Source organism: Halichoerus grypus, chromosome 4, assembly GCF_964656455.1.
Source record: "Halichoerus grypus chromosome 4, mHalGry1.hap1.1, whole genome shotgun sequence".
Classification (NCBI taxonomy): domain Eukaryota; kingdom Metazoa; phylum Chordata; class Mammalia; order Carnivora; family Phocidae; genus Halichoerus; species Halichoerus grypus.
In genome coordinates, this window is record NC_135715.1 from 141099610 (window position 1) to 141125589 (window position 25980).

General features: G+C 36.2%; 1 protein-coding gene across 6 annotated transcripts in view; it reads right to left on the reverse strand.

Moving 5' to 3' along the window:
* Nucleotides 1–25980, reverse strand: part of SESTD1 (SEC14 and spectrin domain containing 1) — a 155929-nt gene that overhangs the window by 118846 nt on the left and 11103 nt on the right. The gene's annotated exons all lie outside the window — the stretch shown is intronic.

A 25980-nucleotide genomic window follows, 5' to 3' on the forward strand; every position in this document is an offset into this window, starting at 1 on the left:
AAGCTGTCCTTCTAGTATCAAGGCTACTAAAAAACTTTAAATATGCAAGAACTAGGGAAAACTGTGCCCATGAGCTCTTCTTAAGAAATCTACTAGAAATTGAGCTATATTAACCAGTGGGTGACTGGGAAACTTGAGTAAAGAACTGATGAAGGCTTAATATATTTATTTATAAAACTAAAAGCAAAACAAAGCTGCAGTTAAAGTTTGAAGGCAAAGTAGATAAAATGCAACTAAAAATGGAAGAGAAAAAAAAGTAAAATAAACTCACTGACGAAATAAGAGTAAGAATCAAAACATGCCATTAAAAACTAACAAAGAATCATAGAAAAAACAAGGAAATAAACAAAATACACAAGTAGCTGCTGTACCAATAACAAAAAACAACAAATCCAAAATATCCAAAAATTTCCTTAAATGAAAGCACATCATAAAGAAACAAAGAAAAACATAACATAATGTACAGTTTTTATAACATAAAATAATTTGACAACTGAGATCATATTCATCATTAAAAGAAAATGATTTTTAATATGGCTCATATAAAAAAATGATCTAATTGCTCTATACAAGAGATAACTGATAACCTAAAACAAAGCAAATCAGAAAGACTAAAATATAAAAGGATAGACAAAGGCATATCAAGCAAATAGAAATAAGAAACCAGGAAGAGCGATCTTGATACTAAGGAATTCAAGCCAAGAAGCATTAAATGTGACAGAGAAACTGTTTAATGTTAAGAGCCATAATACACAATGAAGATGCATAACAAGTAAGAATATGTATCCATCAAAAAACAACTTATTAAACTCAACACCCAAAGAACAAAGGATCCAATCAAGAAATGGGCAGAAGACATGAACGGACATTTTTCCAAAGAAGACATCCAAATGGCCAACAGACACATGAAAAAGTACTCAACATCGCTCGGCATCAGGGAAATCCAAATCAAAAACTCAATGAGATACCACCTCACACCAGTCAGAATGGCTAAAATTAACGAGTCAGGAAACGACAGATGTTGGCGGGGATGCGGAGAAAGGGGAACCCTCCTACACTGTTGGTGGGAATGCAAGCTGGTGCAGCCACTCTGGAAAACAGTATGGAGCTTCCTCAAAAAGTTGAAAATAGAGCTACCATATGATCCAGCAATTGCACTACTGGGTATTTACCCCAAAAATACATATGTAGGGATCCGAAAGGGTACATGCACCCCGACTGTTTATAGCAGCAACGTCCACAACAGCCAAACTATGGAAAGAGCTAAAATGTCCATCAACAAATGAATGGATAAAGATGTGGTAGGGGCGCCTGGGTGGCTCAGTTGTTAAGCGTCTGCTTAACTGTTAAGTGAAAAAAGTAGTGCAAAATAAGGTCTGCAGTGTGTTACTTCTTATGTAATAAAGAGAAAAAAGAATATATACATTTATCTGTTCATTCTGTGCAAAGAGAAACAAAGGATAAATGAGAAACTAGAGTAGCTGCCTACAGAGAACAGGGGAGATTGGGTGCCAAACATGGGAGGTTCAAAAGCAGAAGCGATGATTCTGTGTAGTTCTGACTTTTGGAACCATGCTAATGTTTCACATACTCAAAAAAATATAACAAGATCAACAAGGATGAGAGGAAAAATAAACCCCAAAACAGAAATCAAAAAGAAAAAAAATGTCTCTAATAGTATTTCAAATGACAAACATACTACACTGAATGGGGGAAGGAGGGGGAGAACTAACCCAAATAACTTCCGAACACAGTATTTTTACTACATACTCTTCTCAGGCTGTAAACAAAACAAAACTGTAAATAAATACTGAACTCCAATAAATGAGTTTGTTTGGTTTTACGGTGTTAAGGACTAGCAATTCTGAATTACTTTCTGTGTTTTCTGGGATTGAGCAAATAAGTAAGTAATGAGAGTCAGACTTCTCACTGTCAAATGGAGTTACAAATATGGAACGGGGGAGGGAGCCTAGAATGAACCGCATAATAATGGCTGGAATACAAAAATTAATATGTAATCACAGCTTTTAAAACATTTAGATATAGAGGTGTGTGTGTACATGTTCCTTAGCTCTGTCCACTGAGAAGGTTCTGATGATTAATTTTCTGTGTCAATTTGACTAGGCCACAGAGTGCCCAGATATTTGATTAAATATTATTCTGAATGTTTCTGCAAGGGTGTTTTTGACGAGATTAACATTTTAATCATAAAGCAGACTGCCCTCTGTGTTGTGGGTGCCCCTCATCCAATCAGCTGAAGGCCTGAATAAAACAAATAGACTGACCATTCCCTAACAGGACAGAATTCCCTAATAGACTGCCTTCGGACTTAATCTGCAACATCAGCTCTTCCTGCCTGATGGCTTTTGAACTGGATCATCCTTCTCCCTTGGTCTCCAGAGACAGCCACCTACTCAGCAGGCTAGGTCTTCAGTCTCCATAGTCACATGAGCCAATTTTTTATGATAAATCTCCTTATGCATATGTCCTACTGGTTCTGTTTCTCTGGAGAGCCCTAATACAAAGGCCTAAAATCAATAACATCTCAGTAGCAATGAGCACAGGTGCCTGGATCATGATTTCTAAATGCTATTCCCATTAAAAAAATCAGGACTCCTTGAAAAAATGGCATATTCCAAGGCCAGGTAGAGAAAATATAAGATGACTCTGGGAAAATCTTGTTCCAGAATATAAAGTGCTCCAAGATTTACAGGTACATGTCAGAACAACACAGAGTAATTCAGGTAAGAATTGTCATTGTATGGTAAAACTCATGGGTAAAAAATTTATGAAAAATAAAATATTCAGAGATTCTCAAGGCGTCTCCCCTAAAGATACTTATTAGTTACAAAGGGGGGGTAAAAGTAAGTTTACAGTGGGGAAACATGGAAGACACCACCATATCCACGTGATAAGACTTTACATCACCAGTAATGGAACGACAATAACACGGGCCTCCAGATAAGATATACAGATACACTTCTGTAGTATTCCAGCCAAAACTGTATAACCTAAATCTAATCAAGAGGAAACATCAGAAAGACCCAAATGGTGCAATATTTCTACAAAACAACTGACACATATTCTTCAAAAATGTCCTATCGTGAAACACAGAGAAAGACCAAGGAAGTGTTTTAAATTAAAGATTTAAAAGGTATGACGTGTGAAAATAATACACGATCCTAGACTGGAACCTATGCCAGGAAAAAAAAAAGTTTCTTATTTACTCAAAAGGATGTTATAAAATACAGCAAAATTCGAATAAAACCAGTAGACTGTTGTATCAATGTTAATTTCCTGATCTTGATTACAGTACTGTGGTTATATAAGAAAATATCCTTGGTTTTTGGGAATGCACCCTGAAGTATTTAGGGGCAAAAGGACATACTGTCTGCAATTGCTCTCAAATGGCTCAGAAAAAATAATATATATTCATTGCTTTATAAAAAGCAAATGTGATAAAAAGTCAACATTTGGTGAATTTGGGCTAAAGAGTATATAGAATTCTTTGAATTACTTTTGCAATTTTTCTGTATGTCTGAAGTTACTTCAAAATTTATTTATTTTTAAAGATTTTATTTATTTATTTGACAGATAGACATAGCGAGAGAGGGAACACAAGCAGGGGGAGTGGGAGAGGGAGAAGCAGGCCTCCCACCGAGCAGGGAGCCCAATGTGGGGCTCGATCCCAGGACCCTGGGACCATGACTCAAGCCGAAGGCAGACACTTAACAACTGAGCCACCCAGGCACCCCTGAAGTTATTTCAAAATTTAAAAACTGGGTAAAATTAAGTATTTGATAATAAGCCTTCCTACATCATTCCCCAACATGTGTGCACACCCACACACACATTATTATAAAAACCAAAACCAAAAACCAAAGAGAGACGTTTAAGTTATTCTTTTCCTATACCCTCTATACAAATGGCCATATAATCTGCCAACTCTACCCTCTTCTCTTCAACAGCACTATTGGTTCAATTACTGTATAACTTCTGAAAGATTTCCCTACTTCAGAATCTCGTCTTTCGCACACTTGCAAAATTAACCACCTCACTACCCTACTAGAAAATCTTGAACAGTCCTCCACGGCCAACTCTTCTGCCAGCCTTAAGTCTTTGCAGATCATGGCCCTGACTCTCTCCATCAGCAAGAAACCAAGTGCAGTTCTCTGAACTTGCAATGCTGTTTCATTGTTTGTGCTCTAGCATATGCGGCTCTCTCTGATGAAATACCCTTCTCTATCTAGTCAAAGAAATGCCCATTTATTCTTTAAATCTTACCTTAGCTTCACCTAGTCTGTGAAAGCTTCCCTGACACAACACTCAATGTGATGATAAGTAACCATTCTCTCCCTTCTTAGTGTTACTATTTTATCTTCCTCCATCTCTATTATCTTATCACACAGTATAACTATCTCCCATTCTAGGGTGAATGGGGACTCAGTGACAGACGGGATTAAGTTATGCTCATTTGTTGAATTAACTTAGAATACAATAGGTCCTCAAACAGTGTTTATTAACAGGAGTAATTACATATACAAATACACACAATATGAGAATACAGGGTTAAAAAAAAAAGTTAAAAAAGACTCAATCTATATGTTGTGAAGTAAAAGCTAAGAAAATAAAAAAATAATCATAAAACTAATAAATATTTCACAGGGGAGATGACATGTGCTTTTGCTTGCTATTTAATATAAATTAGAACAAGCCCTAGATGTAAGGTTTTTTTTGCATTTATCTCTGGAAAACTAATACCTGATGTAGTTTTTTAAATTTTTGTTTTCTATAGTTTGATGATTAAGAACACTTTGTTGTTCATAGGTCTTTAAATCATGAACTGAAACTAAAGTAAATTTATGTAAATGAAATAATAGGAAACCCAAAGTAATTTTACTTCCTAATAATTAAAGAATCACCCTTTTGGACAAAGTACTTTAAAAGCAGTAACTCCTGATTTAAATTCAACCCCATAAAAAATCTAAAAACTTCTTAGATTATATAATCTATCACAAAGAAGTTTAAAAAAAAATACTACAAATGTTACACTTGCACTCCTTTACAGTATACACATTACAGGGATAAATGAAACCGCTTTCTAATTTTGAGAGAGAGATGCTCAAATTATTAATGACATAACAATCCATGTTAAAGCTTCCATGAAAAAAATCTGTCACATACAAATATGCAAAGTCATAACTATAGAAATTAGTACTGTTGATGACATCCTTGATGTCTCCTTCTGGTCTTGATAAAAACCTTCCGGTTTTTCTAATAGTCACTCTCTGTCTTAGCATTATGAGGACCAAGCATGATCTGACCTTTGCTTACCTGGCCCTTCCTACATGTTTCTTCCATAGCCTATATTTCCAAGCACAAAATTTAGCATCTGTTATTAAAAGTATATGCTCCAGAAGTTCAGGGACTGGGCCAATTTTACTTTCCTTTGACGTTTACCCTTTCCCTACAAACAACAAGCACAGTGTGTGGAGCATAGAAGGAACTCAATAAGTATAAGAGAAATGGTTGAATTAGTTTGAAGATATTTTAAGTGGTAATTTTCATAAAGATTTAGTTTATTTTCTTTAGTAATAAGGAAGGCGATTATTTTCCAGAATAAGCACTGATAATCAGACATGTGTGCCAAATATGGCAAAAGGCCTACTTTCAGTAGTAATAAAGGGTACTTCAAAATCTCCCCTCAATGTCTGTAGAGACTTCCTCTACAACTGGTCACCAAAGACAAGAGTCCATGCGGGTTGCTACCTCTATTGCCTACTAGAAGGACAGATACAACCATGGCAACAAATTTTGAAATGATTCTGTAAGTATAATGACACTAATACACCCATAGGAAAGTGTTGGCATACTGAAAATGAATGCCTTCTCCTGACCTTCCCTCAAGAGTCCTATGATCATGAGGCGCCTAGGCGGCTCAGTGGGTTGGGCATCCGACTCTTGATTTCAGCTCAGGTCATGATCTCAAGGTAGTGGGATCGAGCCCCTCATCAGGCTCCACGTTGAGCGCAGAGTCTGCTTATCCCTCTCTGCTTCTACCCTTGCTCATCTGCATGTACATTCTCTCTCTCTCTAGTAAGTAAAAAAATCTTAAAAAAAAAAAAAAAGTCCTATGATCATGAATTAAATTCCTTCAAAATTCTTATATTCCATAAAAATATATATTAAATAAAACATTATACCTACAGCATACACTATATTTAGAAAAACAGAAAATCTAGGGTGCCTGGGTGGCTCAGTTGGTTAAGCGACTGCCATCGGCTCAGGTCATGATCCTGGAGTCCCTGGATCGAGTCCCACATTGGGCTCCCTGCTCAGCAGGGAGTCTGCTTCGCCCTCTGACCCTCCCCCCTCTCATGTGCTCTCTCCCTCTCATTCTCTCTCTCTCTCAAATAAATAAATAAATAAATCTTTAAAAAAAAAAAAAAAGAAAGAAAAACAGAAAATCTAACAAGTAATTTGACAATAATCCAATAACACTCTCACCATAATGCATTAAAATTTTCTTAATATAAACTACAGCTCTTGAAATAGTCCCCTCACAGTCATGCAAGTTTCTATACGAAACTAGAAATTTATTAGCAAATTACTAACTGTAGAACAAAGTCAGTGTCATCTTATAATTCTTCGTGTATCTTGCTTATAAAGGTCATATATAACAAAGTAAACTAAGTGTCCCAAAAATAAAGAACAAACTGGAGCACCTAATTTCTTCTTCCTCAGAGGAAAGGCTTTGTTGTCATAAAAGTTAATTGAATTCTTGTCTTTGATCCTATTTTTTTCTCTAGTGTTCTCTATTAACTGACCTCTTTTTTCTTTCTTCCTCTAACTTGTGTTTTTTCCTTAGCCCTAACTGCTTTTATTATTGAAACTTAAAGTCCTGTCAACCTCTCAAGTTAAATACACTAACAACTTAGATGCTACATGTCTACCAAATTTATCATAAGACATTTAAGAGTGCCACATTTACTAATCACTGCCAATGTCTGATTGCTCTAGTAGCACATTCCTTTTTTACAACTAGTTAAGGTACTATATTTTTACTGTGAATCTCAGTGCTTGACAAAAAAATAAATACTCAGGGGCGCCTGGGTGGTTCAGTCGTTAAGCGTCTGCCTTCGGCTCAGGTTATGGTCCCAGGGTTCGGGGATCGAGCCCTGCATTGGGCTCCCTGCTCCACGGGAAGCCTGCTTCTCCCTCTCCCACACCCCTGCTTGTGTTCCCTCTCTCACTGTGTCTCTCTCTGTCAAATAAATAAATAAAATCTTTAAAATAAATAAATAATACTCAAAGTCAGATTAGTACTATAAATTAACAATCTATTTAAATAGACTATATAATAGAATGTTGTATTATCTGCAGTGTCCCTACAACCTCTTGTAAAAAAAAAAAAAAATCAATAATTTTTTAGTAATTTTAAGTTACCTAAAGAAATACTTTTTTCATAAAATGTCTTCTCTTTGCAAATCAGATCATATTTCATGCAATGCTTTATACTACAATCACAAGGGTGAGTCATTTGTAGCATGTACAATAGGGTTTTTAAAAATCTGCTAAGGTAAAAACACTGAAAGACAAAGTTCAAAACTGCACAGCTGGATGCATTCCAGAATAGAACCTTAAAAGTGACTGAAACCACTGATGCTCACTTGTATTTTTTGATAGTATCATTCTAGACCTGTGGTTCTCAATCTGGCTACATATTAGAATCACTTGGGGAACTTTTAAAAAAATATCCACTCCAGGTCAACTGAATCAGAATCTCTAGGGTTTGAACCTAGGCATAGGAACTGTTTCAAAGCTGCCCAGCTGACTATAATGTACAATTAAAATTCAAAACCATTAGTCAGGACTCCATAATTATTAACAGAATAAAATATTAAGGTATCATTTAGGACTAACAACATTTTATTCTTAAAGAACTATCATTCAACAAATTTAAGTCTTTAAATTAATCTAGCAGTATGACAACGCTTAAGTCCATTACTCAACAAAAAGGAGGTCCTCCACTATCATTTGCTGGTGATGCAGATATTTTAACAATTAAAACGATGATGATTATTTTAGAAGGAATATGGGGCTACTATAATACAAATATATTATTTCAGTATTTTACAGTAATTCTAGGTCCAAATTCTCCGGAATAGTTGATGAGTCAAATACCTAACAGCCTGCAAGTTACAAGGTTATAGGAAATACCTTGAGAGGAAGAACTGGGGCATTTCAGGCAGAATAAATTGATCAAGGCCACGATACAAAGACAGTACAAGTGTAGAATCTGTACAGAACAGAGGAGGAAGTTCAGTGTGATGGAGACGAATAAGAATAGTTACATATGGAAGAAAAGCTAAAACTGTGTACAGACTGAGAAGTCTCTGAATGACAGACTGATTTGTCTGTCCCTGTTGGACTAACTAAAAAAGAATGACAGGGTGTTCCACTTCTGACAAGATGGAGTACTTTTCTCATTCCTCCCACTAGGTACAATTGAAAACCCTTATACATAAAACAAACCTAAGAAGTCTGTGAAAGGTGGAAAGAGGAAGGCAGACTGGCTAGGGACCTCAGGACCTGAGGAACAACTCAGTGGTGAATTCCCTGGGTTTTCTTTTGTCTTCATGTACCTCACGGCTGGAGCTAAAATGCTGGCTACCTGCAAACACCAACAGATCAAAATTAAAAAGGCCCCAACAAAGGCTTGCTCTTTTCAGTCAAAAAGACCAGGAAAGGGCAGTCTAGCAAGATACAAAACTTTTAGATAATAACTGCACTACTCTAGCTAAACACCACACAAAAAAGTGACCCCACTCTTACCCATGTCAGCAAAGCCTGAGTAAGGAGGCTAGACGTCCACCCTCAGGAGTATGTAACGAAGTGGACCTAGACCCCCAAAGCAGGGTGGTGTCACAGATAGCCAAGAAGGGATCCCAGACTTTCATCTGAGAATAAGCCCTCACCCTCCAGTACCTGCCATCCCCGTATGTAAGGGAAAACCACATAGAAAGCTGTTAGAATTAATTATCTGATAAAGATTTTAAAGCAGCCATAATAAAAATATTTCGATGAGCAATTATGAACATGCTTGAAACAAATGAAAAACTAGCATCAACAAACAAAATCTCAGCAAACAAATAGAAGATATAAGAACCAGATGGAAACTTTTGAACTAAAAGATACAGTAACTGAATGAAAAAGCTCTTTAGATGGACTCAAAGCAGAATGGTGGGGACAGAGGAAATATCTCTGAACGAGAAAAGAAAGAATATAAATTATGCAATATTAACAACAGAAAGAAAACAGACTGAAAAATAAATGAAGAAATCCTCAGGGAGCCATGAGACAACAAAAGACCTATCATTTACATCACTGGAGGGGGTGGGAGGGTGAGGAACAACTGAAAAAGTACTTAAATATGGCAAGAGACATAAACCTATAGGTTCAAGAAGTTTAGTGAACGTGAAATTTGATAAACCCAAAGAAATCTATGCCAAGTTACAACATAATTAAACTTCTGAAGACTAAGGACAAAGAAACCATTCAGAAAAAAAACAAAACCTTACCCACGGGAGAAAACTCAAATGAGAGCAATTTTTCATCAGAAACAATGAAGGCCAGAAGGAAGTAGCCCAATATTATTCAAGTGCTAAAAGAAAAGAGTGTCAACCCAGAATCCCATACTCAGCAAAAATATCCTTCAATCAGGGAGAAATCAAGACCTTCTCAAATGAAGAAAAATTGAGTGAATGTTACCCGTAGACATACTTTAAATTAATGACCAAAATAAGTCCTCCAAACAGAAAAATAATGAGAACTTTACAGTATCAGGAAAGAAGAAAACAGTAAACAAAAATATGGGTAAATACACTTTCCTTTTCCTCTTGAGTTTTCTAAATTATGTTTGAGAGTTGAAGCAAAAGTTGTAACTGATATGGTTCTAAATGTATGTACAGGAAACATTTTTCGACAATTATAAACAGGAAAGAATAAAGGACCATAAAAGGAGGTAAGATTTCTACAGTTCACTCAAACTGGTAACATGATGAAAACAATAGACTGTAATAAGTCATGTGTATACAATGAAATACCTAGAGCAAACACCAAAAATGATACACAAAGAGGTATGTCCAAAACACAACATATAAATCAAAATGGATTTCTAAAATATTCTCAAGTAATCCAGAGAAAGAAAACAGAAAAATGAAAAACAGAGAAACAGAAAAAAAAAATTAAATGGCACACTTTAGCCCTAACACATCTGTAACTACATTAAATATAAAATCTAAACACCTTCAGACATATTAGCACAGTGAATTAAAAATCATGACCCAACTATATGATGTCTATAAGAAATTCACTTCAAGGGGTGCCTGGGTGGCTCAGTCAGTTAAGCGTCTGCCTTAGGCTCAGGTCATGATCCCAGGGTCCTGGGATAGAGCCCCACAACAGGCTCCCTGCTCAGTGGGGAGTCTGCTTCTCCCTCTGTCCCTCCCCCTCAACTTGTGCTCACTCTCTCTCTGTCTGAAATAAATAAAATCTTAAAAAAAAGAAAGAAAGAAAGAAATTCACTTCAAATATTATAAAGGCAAGTTGAAAGTAAAAGAATGGAAAAAGATAAATTATGTAAACATTAGCCAAAGGAAAGGAGTGACTATATTAATATCATATAAAGTAGACTTCAGAACAAAAAAATTTACCAGAGACAGAGAAGTATATTATAGAATGACAAAACGGTCAATCCATCAAAAAGACATAGCAATCCTAAATGTTCAGGTGCCAACTCCACAGAAATTAGAAGGATATAGAACTCAAGAACACTATCAACCAACAGAATCTAGTCAACATTTATAGAACACTCCACCAATCAACATCAGAATACTTATTTTTCTCCAAATGCTCAGGGAACATATACTAACATAGATCACATATCAAAAAAGACCCTGGACCATAAAGCAAAATTCACCAAATTTAAAATAATTGAAATTATACAAAGTACACAACAGAACAACAGAAACAAACTCAATAAGGGAAAGATAAGGGGCGCCTGGGTGGCTCAGTCATTGAGCATCTGCCTTCGGCTCAGGTCATGGTCCCGTCGTCCTGGGATCGGGCCCCACGTCGGGCTCCTCGCTCAGAGGGGAGCCTGCTTCTCCCTCTCCCACTCCCCCTGCTTGTGTTCCCTCTCTCGCTGGGTCTCTCTCTGTCAAATAAATAAATAAAACCTTAAAAAAAAAAAATAAATATATAAGGGAAAGATAAAAGGAAAATCTTCAACCACTTAGAAACTAACACACTTCTTATCTGACCCAGGGCTTATTTAAAAGTCTCTAGGGAGGGGCGCCTGGGTGGCTCAGTCGTTAAGTGTCTGCCTTCGGCTCAGGTCATGATCCCAGGGTCCTGGGATGGAGCCCCACATCGGGCTCCTGGGTCAGCGGGGAGCCTCTTTCTCCCTCTGCCTCTCTCCCTGCTCATGCTCTCTCTCTCTCTCTCTCTCTCTCTGTATCTCTGTGTCTCAAATGAATAAATAAAATCTTTAAAAAAAAAAGTCTCTAGGGAAATTTAAAAATACACTTAACTAAAAATAGTAATAATAAAATAAAAACACATTCAACTGAATGTACAGTTGAAATATACAGTACAAAGAAATATACAGTACAGTTGTCCCTTGAACAATGTTAGGGTTATGGGCACCAACCCCCTACACAGCAGAAAATCCACCCGTAACTTTGGACTCTCCAAAAACTTTACTAACAGACTACTGTTGACCAAAAACCTTACAGATAACATAAAGTCAATGAACACAGGTTTTATATTATATGTGTCATATGTTTTATTCTTAGCATAAAGTAAGCTAGAGAAAAGGTTAAAATCCTAAGGAAAATATATTTACAGTTCTGAACTGCATTTACTGATACTATAAGATTATATTGTCTGTTTTTACAAGATAATTTGTTTGTACTGACAAATCTACATCAATATTGTCTTATAGGATACAGAACTGTAGATGCTATGCAGATTACCAACACTAGACATCAGAAATTAAGATAATGTGAAACAAAGTGGCTTCAAAATTATTACAGTAGCACAGTATGTACTACCGTTAATGCAGTTATGATTTAATACTGCATCTTTCAATTTGCTTACATTTCTCACAACTGCAAATGGTGCCACCAATGGTGCCATGTATGGTCTGGAAATCTTTGTGTGTGTAAATTTAATAAATTTTAACTTTTTATAAAAGATTTGTGTTCATTTTATGATAGTAAGTGATAAAACAGGCTCGTATCAACAAATTATTTTATGCATTCATTACATACCTCTTTAATTTTTTTGATATTTCTAGGCTACACAGTTGTCCACAAGTTTTTTCACACTGTCACAAATCTCCAAAAAATTTTCCAATATATTTACTGAAAAAAAACCCATATATAAGTGGACCCATACAGTTCAAACCCAAGTTGTTCAAGGGTTAACTGTATATCAAAAAATATCAAAAAACTGTGTATCAAAACTAAAGCAGTGCTTAAGGGAAATTTTAACACTACATACTAAATACATACACTAAATACATTAAAAGAAGAAAAATCTCAAATCAATAATATAAGCTCCTAACTCAAGAGAACAAAATACACCCAAAACAAGGAGGAAAGAGGAGTAAAGAAAAAAAAAAGAGCAAGAAGACACAAATTACCAATATCAGGAACAAAACAGGAATATCACTACAGGCTACAGACAGCAAAAGGATAAGGAAACACTATGAACACCTCTACCCACTCTGATTTGACAACTCAGACTAAATGGGCCACTCCCTCAAATACAAACTACCACAAGTCACTTAATGTAAAACAGATAATATGAATAGCTCTTTAAACATTATCAAGGGAAATGAATTTGTAATTTACAAAACCAAAAAAAAAAAAAAAATCTCAGCCCAGATGATTTACACCGGAGAAGTCTATCAAATGTTTATATGGGAATTAATAACAATTCTAAACAACTGCTCCAGAAAATAGAGACAAGGGAACACTTTCCAATTCATTTTATGAAGACACTATTGCATAATGATACCAAAATCAGACAAAGACATGAATGTAAATGTAAGAATTGTTAACAAAATAATAAATACTATTCAACAATATATATAAAGATGACACAAAATAACAAAGTGGGGTTTATGCCATGTGAAGTAGGTTCAATATTTCAAAATCAATCAGTGTAATCTACCATATTGCCATGGTAAAAGAGAAAAATCTCATAATCGTATCAGTTGTTGCAGAAACACAACTCACAAAATTCAACACCCATTCATAATAGAAAAATATCTCAACAGGGGGGAACTCTCTCAAACTGATAAAGACCTTGTGCAAAAAAAGTGCAGTTAACATCATCCTTAATGGTGAAAGACTAAATGCTTTTCCCTAAGATAAGGAACAAGGCAAGTATGTCCATTTCACCAATCTTATTCAACACAATGCTGAGAGTTCTAATCATTGCAGTCAGAAAAGAAAAGAGGGGTGCCTGGGTGGCTCAGTCGTTGAGTGACTGCCTTCAGCTCAGGTCATGATCCCATGGTCCTGGGATCGAGCCCCGCTTCGGGCTCCCTGCTCAGAGGGAAGCCTGCTTCTCCCTCTCCCACTCCCCCTGCTTGTGTTCCCTCTCTCACTGTGTCTCTCTCTGTCAAATAAATAAATAAAATCTTTAAAAAAGAAAAAGGCATACAGATCAATAAACAAGAAATGAGATTCGCCCCTCTTTCAGATGACTCATTTGTCTATGTAGGAAATCTTAAGGAATCTATCAAAAAACTTTTAGAATAAATGAGTTCAGCAAGGTTGCAGGATAAAAGATATCATACAAAAATCAACTGTATTTCTATATACTAATAAGTCTGTGAACACAAAATACATCACCATTTATAATCACTCTAAATAACAGATTGCTTAGGTATTAATCTAATAAAATATATACAATACTTCCACACTAAAAACTACAAAATTGCTGATGAGAGTAATCAAAGAAACATGGAGAAAGATACCATGTTTATAGACTGGAAGACGCAATATAATAAAGATGTCAATTCTCCTCAAATTGATACATGGGTTTCATGCAAGTCCTAGCAAAATCCCTCTCATCGAGATCCTTTGTAGATACAGAGAAGATTATTCTAAAATTTATATAAAAAGACAAAGGAACTAGAATAGCTAGAATTTGGAAAAGAATAAAGTAGGAGGAATCACTCTACCAGATGTCAAGACTTACTAGATACCTATGGTAATCAAGACTGTGGTGCTGGCAGAAGAATAAACATATAGGTCAATGGAACAGAACAAAGGACCCAGAAATAAAATTATAAATACATCCAATTGTTTTTTGACAAAGGTACAAAATCAATTCAAAGCAGAAAGACTGCCTTTCTCACAAATGGTACTAAAGCAACTGGATATACATGGGGAGAAAAAAAAAGAAACACAAAAATTAACTCAAAATGGATCATGGTCTTAAATGTAAAAGAAAACTCTAAAACTTTCACAAAAAGTTTTCTAAAATCTTAGGAGTCAATTTTCAGGATCTATAGCTAGGCTAGATTTCACACCAAATGCACAATCCATTAAAAAAATTAAAAACTAGACTTCATCAAAATTAAAAACTTTTGCTCTGTGAAAGACTATGTTGAGAGTGAAAAAAAAAGGTACAGAGTGGGAAAAAATATTTTCAAACTACCTATCTGACAAAGAATTAGTATCTAGAATATATAAAACAATACTTGAAACTCCCAACAGTTAAAAAAAAATCCAAACAGAAAATGGGCAAAAAACATGAAGAGTTTCACCAAAGAGGATGTACAGATGACAAATAAGCACATGAAAAGATGTTCAATATCATCCAGCCACCAAGAAAATACAAATTACACCAACAGTGAGACCTCACAACGCACCTATCGGAATGGCTAAAATTAAAAGTCAAAAACCAAATGTTGCCAAGAATGCAGAAAAATAAAGGATCACTCACTGTATTAGTCTGCTGGGGCTGCTATAACAAAATACCACACAGACTGAGTGGCTTAAACAACAGAAATGTATTTTCTCACAGTTCCAGAGGCTGGAAGTCCAAGATCAAGGTGTCAGCAGGTTTGGTTTCTTTGAAGGCCTAAGGCCTCTTTTTTTGGCTTGCAGATGGCCACCTTCTCACTGCATCCTGACATGGTCTTTCCTCTGTGAATCCATATCCCTCAAGGATGTGTGTCCACATTTCTTCTTATAAGGACATCACTCAGATTGGGTTAGGGCCCACTCTAAAGGCCTCATTTCAACATAAATTGCCTCTTTAAAGGCCCTACCTCCAAACACAATCACATTGTGAGATACTAAAGGTTAGGACTTCTACATATCAACTCTGGAGGGAACAAAATCCAGTCCATAATATTCATACACTGCTACTGGGAATTAAATGGTACAGCCACTGTGGAAAATAGTTTGGCAATTTCTAAAAAAAAAAAAAATGAAACCAGAAACTAAACAGGCAACCATACAACCCAGCAAGTGCACTCCCGCCTGATCACTTACCACAGAAAAATGAAGACTCATGTTCACACAAAAACCTATACAAAAATGTTTGTAGCAGCATTAGTCATAATAGCCAATAACTTAAAACAACCTAGATGTCCTTCAATGGGTGAATGTTTAAATAAACTGTGGTACAACCATAGTGTGAAAAAGTACTCAGCAATTAAAAAGGAACAAACTATTTAAATACAAAGTAAGTTAAATGAATATCCAGAGGATTACACAGAATGAAAAAAATCCACTCCCAAAAGGTTTACATACTGAGGATTCCATTTACATAGCATTCTTGAAATGACAAAATTATAGAAAAAGAGAATAGATGAATAGTTGGCAGGTATTAAAGAGAAAGGGTAGGTAAGTGGAAAGAAGTAGGTATGGCTGAAAAAACGAAACAAAAACAAAAAAACAAAACTCTTTGTATCTTATTACAAATGGGTGGGAAATTTCACTGAAACCTTTTGCATTTTCTGATATTCAAATGACGTGCCCTAAAAGTAAATTATAAGAATAATAATGATCAAATAGCGGTGGATGGGGAGATACTAGTTACCATACGTGGAATGATTAATGAGGGCCAGGCTCTATGCTAAGCCAGACTTATCCTGGCTCCAACACCTAATGCTTCCCTTCACCAGGCTACATTCAATTCTCCACTGTCATGGAAAGTTAAAAACCAGTGTCCAGCATGATCCTGAACAAAAGATGTAAATTATAAAATTACCTCTCCTCTTCTACCAACATTCTTATCTCCTTAGTACCTTATCTCAGCCAAGTATTAAGGAGAAAAGCAATAATTATCTGCTTAAATGATTCACACTAAGATATAAGTAACTGATAGGCTTAAATATTCTCACAATTTACAAAAGCAGGTTAATTCAAATGGCATTTAAACAGAAATTGTATTTTTAAGATAGAATTAACTGTATTCCAAGTGTTCTCATCTGTTTAATTCAGGTGCCCCAAAGCATCCATTCTCCATTTCTGATCTTGGAGTTCTAGGTATTTTAAAGTAAATTGAATACAAAGGCCAAATTACAAAGCAGCAGTAATAGTTTCCATCTCATTACAACTCAAGATGTCTTTCTGGTTAGCCGCCTGTCCTACAGAGAGGAAATATTTGGAATAGAGCTTTTATTTGTCTGAGTAAAGACAATCCAGAATCTGGTGAAAATTGTAAAAATCCACATTTGTCTTCTTAGCTTCCTCTGTGCTTCCCTTTCCCCTGCCTTCTGGGTTCTCTACCACCCCCAGGGCAACCTTTATGCTTCTAGCCCCCAGGTGGCAGCTGTCTTCCAGCTTACCCTATCAAAACAGAAAAGGACTTAAAAAGGACTGAACTCCATCTTAACAGACTTGTTCCGTAATTTAAGGCATCTAGGAGAAATGTTCACCTTTTGGTTTGATTTGGTTTAATTGAGGGAGTAGGAGCTGTTTGTTTTTATTTTGCGGAGTCCTTTAGAATTGCTTTCATACTGCTTCATGCCTGGGGGAACTGGGTCAAAAGAGTTCATAGGTTACATGAGCTCTACTTTGCCCTCTCCACGCTTTTAACCTTATTCGGAAGCCAAGAATCTCAAATTCTAAGGACCCAGATTCCATTTTCATGGTGTTTACTTACTTCTCCTCGTTTGAAATCCCTTTCTTTTTTTCAGAATGGTGGTCATTTTGTACCTGCCCCTCCCCTTCAATCCCCCACAATCTGTTCTCATGCATCAGAGTTCTTGGAGCCTCCAGTGTGTAAGGGGGGACTATCTGGGGGAAAGAGTGTGTGTAGTTCATGAGGGGCTAGGTTAAGCTCATGAACTCGCAAACAAGAAACTTGACTAAGGAAAAGAGCAAAGGGCCATCAAGCCCACTACCGCGCCCATCCAGGTGATGTAAGTAAGATTCAGCACTTTTGTTTTTTACACTGTAGCTGGGGGTGGGGGTGGGGGGATTAGAGGGGGACAGTTAACCATAACCACTGAACAGTACACAGTACATGATATCAGAAAAAAAACTACCAACCGGCAATGATTATACATACTGGAGAATGCAATGGTAAAGAAAAACTCCTAAAACTGGATGTTAAAATTAATTACAAATATATATACAACTAATTACAATATATTTTAATTTCTACCTAATTATTATGCAACATAAAAATATGAGTATCATAAAAAATGTGTCAGGCTTGATTAACTTTCAGTTTTACTTTAATGCAACTGCAACCTTTCCTTCCAACCTGCACCCCTGCAGCTTCCTTCATTGCTGGCTGCAAATGTAGGATGGTGGCAACTCCTCCTAAAACTTTTTTAAAAAACAGCGATGCCTGGATGGCTCAGTTGGTTAAGCGTCTGCCTTTGACTCAGGTCATGATCTCAGGGTCCTGGGATTGAGCCCTGCATGGGGCTCCCTGCTCAGCAGGGAGGCTGCTTCTCCCTTTATGCTCTCCCCACCCCTCGAATAAATAAAAAAATCTTTAAAAAAAAAAACTTTTTAAAAAACAATTACCAAGACACCACACTACCACACCAGAAGAGAGGCCAGAAACTTAGTGACCCACTTCTTGCAACCATAGTACTATAGTGTTAATCTTTCCCAGATCCAAACTATTCCTTATCTAGTTATTGTAATTATTTTCCCCAACATTTTTTATCACTTTCCAGCAGATGAAGTCCAGGTTACTTCACAAGCAGCATCAAAATCTAAACTCTTAAATGGCTCAATAAAAAGATGCTCAAATTAATTCATAATAAAAGTAGGCACCAATCGAATGGCAAAGATCAAATAATTTGGTAACATGGATACAGAAACACAGATGCTCTCATATATCTTTGATGAATATGCAAAATGCTACAACCCCTATGGAAGGCAAATTTGGCAGTATCTATCAAAATTACAAAGGCAAGTAACCATTTCTAGAAATTTATCTTATGGTATACCTACCTGCCCCACCACTATGTATGAAATAACATATACAAACTTATTCATTGCAGTATTATTGTAAGGACAAAAAAGTGAATAATAGCAAACACTTATCTAGCACTTAATATAACGTCAGACACTGTTTTAAGCACTTACATATTTTCTCATTAAATCCTCCCAACAATCCTATAAGGTATGTGCTATTAACACCCCCATTTTACAGATGAAGAAACTGAGGAGCCAAGTAAAAACAGCCCAAGATCACATAACTAATGTAGAGCCAAGATTTGAACCTAGGTAGTGTTAGCTCTGGAGCCTGTTTTCTTAACTGATATGTTAAATCATCTGATTTAATATATTATGATTTAATATATTAAATATACATATATTTAATATATCATGATTTAATATATTAAATCAATTAATATATTAATCTATATTGATTAATAAGAAAATAGCTGAATAAAATATATGGTACATCTATCTTAAGGAATACTACACTTTATTTTTTTAAAAAGATTTTATTTATTTATTTGTCAGGCGGGGGGAAGCACAAACAGGGGGAGCAGCAGCAGAGGGAGAAGCAGACTCCCTGCTGAGCAAGGAGCCCAACGCGGGACTTGATCCCAGGATCCTGGGATCATGACCTGAGCTGAAGGCAGACGCTTCACTGACTGAGCCACCCAGGTGTCCCAGGAGATTTACATTTTAATCTCTACACCCAACGTGGAGCTCGAACTCACCACCCTAAGATCAAGAGTCGCATGCTCTTCCCAGAGTCAGCCAGGCCCCCCCCAGGAGTACTACATTTTTAAAAAGAAAGTCCTTTAATTCTCCCTCCAATTTTGAAGGTAGACTGAACTCAGTGACTCACTTTGAAAAATGAAGTGCAGAAAGGGAAAAATAGTAACACTACATTGAAGAAAACTGGCAAACACTACCTTAACCAAGGGATCCAGGTTAACATAACCAGTGATGTCACGGAAATATCAAGTACTCCCTCACATGACATGATGAGAAGGGCAACTCAATTTTCTGTATTATTCCCAGAAAGCCAAAGCCCCATTCTAATCATGAGGAAAACATCAGACAAACCCAAGTTGAGAGATATTCTATAGAATATCTGCCCAGCACTCCTCAAAAAAAAGGACTGAGAAACTGTCAGAGGAGACTAGGGAGACAAGATAACTAAATGCAATGTGGTATTCTGGGTGAAATCCTGGAACAGAAAGAAGACATTAATGGAAAAACTGGGTGATATCCATATAAAGTCCTCAGTGTAGTTAATAATGTACTGATGTTCAGTTTCCCATTTTGACAAATGCACCACAGTAAGACAATAACATTTGAGGAAACTGAAACTGGGTGAGGTATATATAGGAACTTTCTGTACTATTTTGTGCAACTTTCCTGTAAATCTAAAATTATTCCAAAGAAAAATATTTATTTTTTTTAAGATTTATTTATTTTAGAGAAAGAGAGCTGGGGGGGGGCGGTAGAGATGGGCAGGGGGAGGGGCAGGAGAGGGAGAGAGAGTCCTAAGCAGACTCTGAGCTGAGCATGGAGCCTGACTCAGGGCTCGATCCCACAATCCTGAGATCACGACCTGAGCTGAAACCAAGAGTGGGAGGCTTAACCAACTGTGCCACCCATGTGCCCCAAAAGGTTTATTTTTTAAAAAGAATAAAGTTCCTTGTGTATTGATATGAAAAAAATCTCTAAGAATGAAAAATGTAAGGTGCAGAATACTGTATATAGTATGGACGAAGCAGTTACATACATAGGTACAGAAATATTTATTTGTGTCAAATGGACTGGAAAACACAAATGTATACATAAAATATTTCTGTAATGATACAAATCTGATGACACTGGCTGACTCTGTGGAGGAGAAAACTCAGTAGTTGAGAAACAGGAATAAAAGGAAGACTTTTTAATGTGTCTTTTGGCACCTTTTTAATTTTGAAATATATGAATGTATTAGCTACTCAAAAAATAATTTAACTTTTAAAATGAAAAGGATGACAAAGACCTGACCTAAAGCAAAACCACTGGAAATCATATAAGGAATTAATTAGAATTTTAGGAGATAAAAAAGTCTGATCACCTCCATCTATCTGTTAAGACTATCACATTCCCTTCCTCACTTTTTCCAACAACCTAATTTTTCCTTAATGCACTGAAGACATTTTATTCTAGATGAACCAATCTGACTGCCAACTTCAACAATTTACCAACTTGTTCCTCAAATCTACATCTCTCCCAGCCAAACCTAGCTCTAAACTTAAAAAGCCACCTACCTATTGTGCTATTCAGCATCCTGTGTGTTTTTTTTCTATAAAAGGGATGGCAAATACAGGCACCCGTGCCATCACCACTCCTACACCCATAACAACACTGCTCAGTGATCACAGTGGTCTTTCCCACTAAATCTGCATGCTGCCTCCAACTACTCCTTAATGTAATGTTCCACAAAGCCACCATCAATCAAAGCTAGCCCATGAATAAAACCTATTTGCCACATCTGGTCTCTACTATATTAATCTGTTTACCTTGATATGTTCCTCCATGAATTTCATGTATATTTATTTTTGTATACACCACTATTTTGTTCTGAAAATGATTAATGAGACTTACAAGAATACGTGAACTATAAAAAGTTAATAAATTTAAAAAATTAATAGGAAAAAGAATAAAGAAAACACCAAAAATCGTGCCAAGAGAAAGACCAAAATAAATGTACAGCATAAAATCACTATGCCTGCTCTGGAGTGGGCCACAAATCTGGCTTTGGCTTTCTCGTAGCCATCACAAAAAGGAAAACCCAGTCCACAGTCCAGGAGATAGAACAGAAAAGTACTCAGAAGAGGAACTATTCTGTGTACTCAGACCAAAGAGTAATTTTTATAAAACAAAGAGACCACTATAGAATGAACAAGATATACAAGATACACAACTACCAGTTTTCAAAGAATTTGGATGTTTGTGATAGCACCCATCAGGAGATACCTAGGGTATCTTACCAAAGCCCAATGCAGCAAAATTGATTTTACAAAGAGCAGGCACAAGCTTTAAGAACTCACTCTGTCCTTTTACTTTGTTTCTTCCTTCAGTGCCTCCCTAAGTATAAACTCTTTGAAGACAAGAACCATATTTTCTAACACTTACATATAGTTCATGACACTTTGTACTGGGTTCTGCCAAAAAGAAGCATTCAATATCAGTGAGAATTTACATAGCACAATTCAAACCTACTCTGATAAAAATTCTCTTAGTAGGAATTCCCACTCCTACCAAATAGAATAAAAATGATAACTGAAGCTTCAATAGACAGAATTTCTATACTGTTATTCAATCACAATTTAATTCGTAATGTCCCAACAGCATTTTTTTTTTTTTTGCATATCCCTAGCACAAAGTTAACAAAAAAGCCAAATCAATATCACTGACTCTGATCAAATAAAATGAAACTCATAGCAAAAGCTTTGGCAACCCCTATCAAAGGAAATACAATATTACTACCTTTCAAGAACATAATCAATAGCTCTTTATAAACCAGCTGACAAAGGCAGGTTCATTTTTTAAATGACTCTGCAAGTCTGCAAGTAGACAATGAATTATAATGCAGATTTTCTCTACTTCTTTCCAAGAATCTGTAGTTCCTGTAAATGCCAAACTGCCAGAGAACTGTATTTCCCAGCTCTCCCATACACACACACACACACCACTATCAAACAGGCTTATAGTTCCTGTATGACCATTACCTACCCCTTCCCCTTTACCTGGTCAAATTGGAAATGCAATGAAACCTAATGAATTATTTAGGTAAAATGATTACGAACAACACAAGTATTAAAAAACTTAAATTACTACTCTCAAGTATAGGCATTAGGATACATTAACCATCCTATATTTGTATTTTATTAATGGAAATCATTAATAAATAAGTAGTCTCATCCTATACTAGCTGAAATTTTTTTTAATACATTTGGTATTTCAGTTTGCAGTATGCTCCTCATTTGGAATTTTCTGTACACAGGAGCACACCCTATCATCCCCAAGAGAGGATAGCTGTACCAAGTGAAAGAACATGGACAGGCGTGGAGGGTGGGGAGTACCTTCAAATGGATGTCAGAAAATCCAATTCCTGCACCTTCGTTTCATCTGTTAAGTTGGGAAACGACCATCATCTCTATTTGATAGAATTATTGGAAGGATTAAATGAGGTTAAGATTTGTAAACTCCCTACTAAATGCATATAAAATAGATGCTCAACAAGTGTTAGTTTTCCTGCTGTTTTTTTATAGGTAAGGAAACAGAAGCTGAGCAGACTTGTCCAAAGCCAATGGCTAGTAATTGTGAAACAAAGGCTGAAACTCTAGGGCCTAATGTTTTTTCCAGTACACCAAGCAGCATTCAAATAGCAGAACCCAACACCTCATGTTTGTCACAGATGGTCATACAAAGAAAAAAATTAACAGTTTGAACACCTATTAGATGCTGAACGCTATACTAATCTCTTTCCTAATACCTACCTTATAAAGTGAGTGTATTTATCCCATTTTAATGAGAGAAATTATTAACTTGTCCAAAGTCACAAAGTTAGTAAGTGATAAGGCAGGATTAAATCAAGCGTGTTTACACCATTACTTTTCCCTACTAAGCTGCCTCAAAACCGTGCCAAGTATTTACAAATCACGGTCTACCAAATCAAATTCTAAATGGCCTGGAAATTTTTACAGAGCCTTCTTTTTTTTCCCCAAGATTTATTTATTTATTTGAGGGGGGGCAGAGGGAGAGGGAGAGAATCTCAAGCAGACTCCCTGCTGATGTAGCCTGCCTGCCCCATGGCCCCAACACGGGGCTCAATCCCAAGATCCTGAGATCATGACCTAAGCTGAACCCAAGAGTCAGATGCTTAACCGACTGAGCCACCCAGGTGCCCCTAGATCCTTCTAATTTATTAGTGGAAACCATGCTAGCTCCACCATTCCTTCTCCTTAAATTTGTTCTTCACTGGCTAAAACAATTTATGATAACTTCAGTGGCAAATTTACATTTATATAGCATGTTACAGTTTAGTATTACAGATTTGTAAATTTTTATTAGATACAGCTACTGAGGTTTTTCACATATTAGCTCACATCTCATTTAATACTTTCAAGACTCTAATGAGGTAGGGATTATTACATTTCACAGAAAAGAAAAAAAAGTTTGAAGAGGATAGGTAACTTGTCTAAGGTTATACAACTAGTAAGTGTAGGGCTTTACCCTGGATCATTCTAAGAGAAAAGTACATATACTCCTGCATCCACTGATCCAGCTAATCATTTGCTTTTCTCAACTTACTCATCAGAGCTGGGGGAAGGGAAGTGTGTGTTTGTGTGTGTGGAAGGATTCTTTCACCAAAAATGTAATAGAAAATATGAACCAAAACTTGATAGAATAAATAAAAAAAGGAAAAATTTGAAAGGTTGCCTCAGATCTCATCCCTCCCCCAAGGTTATCAGGGAATTTCTAATAAATGCTTACAGGGCAGACATTTTTACACTATTCTAGAACACAGGGGGAAAAAAGGAGTATTTCCCAATTCATTCTTAGAGGCTGGCTTAATCCTGACATCAAAACCAGGCAAGAATAATAAATATGACATTTATCGTTTGTGACTATAAATGCTAAAGTCTTAATACATTTAAGTTAAAAACAAAGGAAATGTGTAGTATGATCCCATTTGTAAAGGAAAAACCATTGTGAATGTACGTATATAAGTATGGTCGGATATGTAAACGCATATTTATACATACGTATACATAAATCAAAGATACAGATGGAAATATAAACCCTAAACTTAATAATGGTTACCTGGGACAGGAATGATCTTGGGGGTAAAGGAAGGGAAGGGGACAAGAAGTAAAGGGAGATTTTCAGCTTGTATTGAATATACCCACATATTATTTGAATTTTTATAACGAACATGTATCATGTTTGCTATTAAGATATACAAATGAAAAGCACAGCCTAAATACTCATTTGCTGTTATCTCCACTATTTGTTATAATGAAAACTAATCCTTTTATTCACTCAATGGACATTCATTTATTTAACAAACATTCAGGGTGTCGCTCCTAAGTAAGGGCACTGAGCTAATAAGCACTTGTGCCAGCCACCAGGTACTTTTTCTTTTTTAAGTAAACTCTACCCCCAACATGGGGCTTGAATTCACGACCCCGAGATCAAGATGCTCTACCAACAGAGCCAGTCAGGCGTCCCTAGAGCCTATTTTTTTTTCAAAGATTTATTTATTTGAGAGAGAGAGACAGACAGAAAGAGAGAGAGAGCGTGTGTGCACGGGGGAGAGGCAGAGGGTTAGACAGAGTCTTAAGCAGCTGAGCATGGAGCCCAACGCAGGGCTGTATCTCACGACCCTGAGGATCACGACCTAAGCCAAAACCAAGAGTTGGACTCTTAACCAACTGTGCCACCCAGGTGCCCTGTCTACAGCCTATTTTTTAAAACACAGGATGGAACAACAGTTACTTCCTTCCATAAGATAGAGTGTTGAATTTTAAATTAAGTTCTAATTTTTATCATTTATTTTTTTTTTTAGGTCATGTGTCGGAGTAAGAAATATTCTCTTTTTCTGGAATGTGTACTGCCTTTCTTCTAAAAAAGAGTAACAGATAATTTTTACTGGGTTTTTTTGGGGGGGCTGTTAAAAAAATTCATTTGTATTCATCGTGCTGGGCACTATGTTGGACAATGGACATGCAAAGATGAATAAATAACATATGGCCTCTACCTACCCTCTAAGGAGCTGATAATGTTGCATACCTATGTCTGATACAGAGTTCCACATAAAAACTGAAATATGTACCTTAGTAATCCTGCACTTCAAAATGAAAACTGGCAAACTGCCCTGCTCAAAAATAAAAGTTAATTTCAGTTTCATTCAGAATTTTAATGTTTATGAAAAATGTGAAATTATTCAATTATTTTAAGATAAAGGGAATAAATTAGTGGGAAAATAGAGAACATGGAAGCTGCAGGGTAATATAAAACGCAATGTCTCAGTGAAGGGTGGGTTCTAGGATTAGCTAGCTATGCCACCAAGAAGGTGTGTTACTAGGTTTAATCGTTCTGACTGCTTCCCTAGAGGAAATATGAAAATCATATCTACCTTATTAGGACAGGAGAAAACAAAGAATTTATTTTAAAAAGAATAACAAAGTCTGGTGAATATGAGGCAGTATGGCCACCTGCTTTTTGTTGTTTGGTTTGCTTTTTATTTACTTTCCCCCACTTTGTCAATGATTAGCCAAGTAAATTTGCAAACACAATTTAACTTCTTTATTTCTTTGGGGGTGAAAAGAATGCAGGAAGCAGAGTTAGAAGACCTGAGTTTATATTTAAACCCTGCTACTAACTCTGTAAGGTTAAAAAACAAGCAAATCATTTAACCTCTTTGCACCTTAGCTTCCCAGCAGTAAAATAG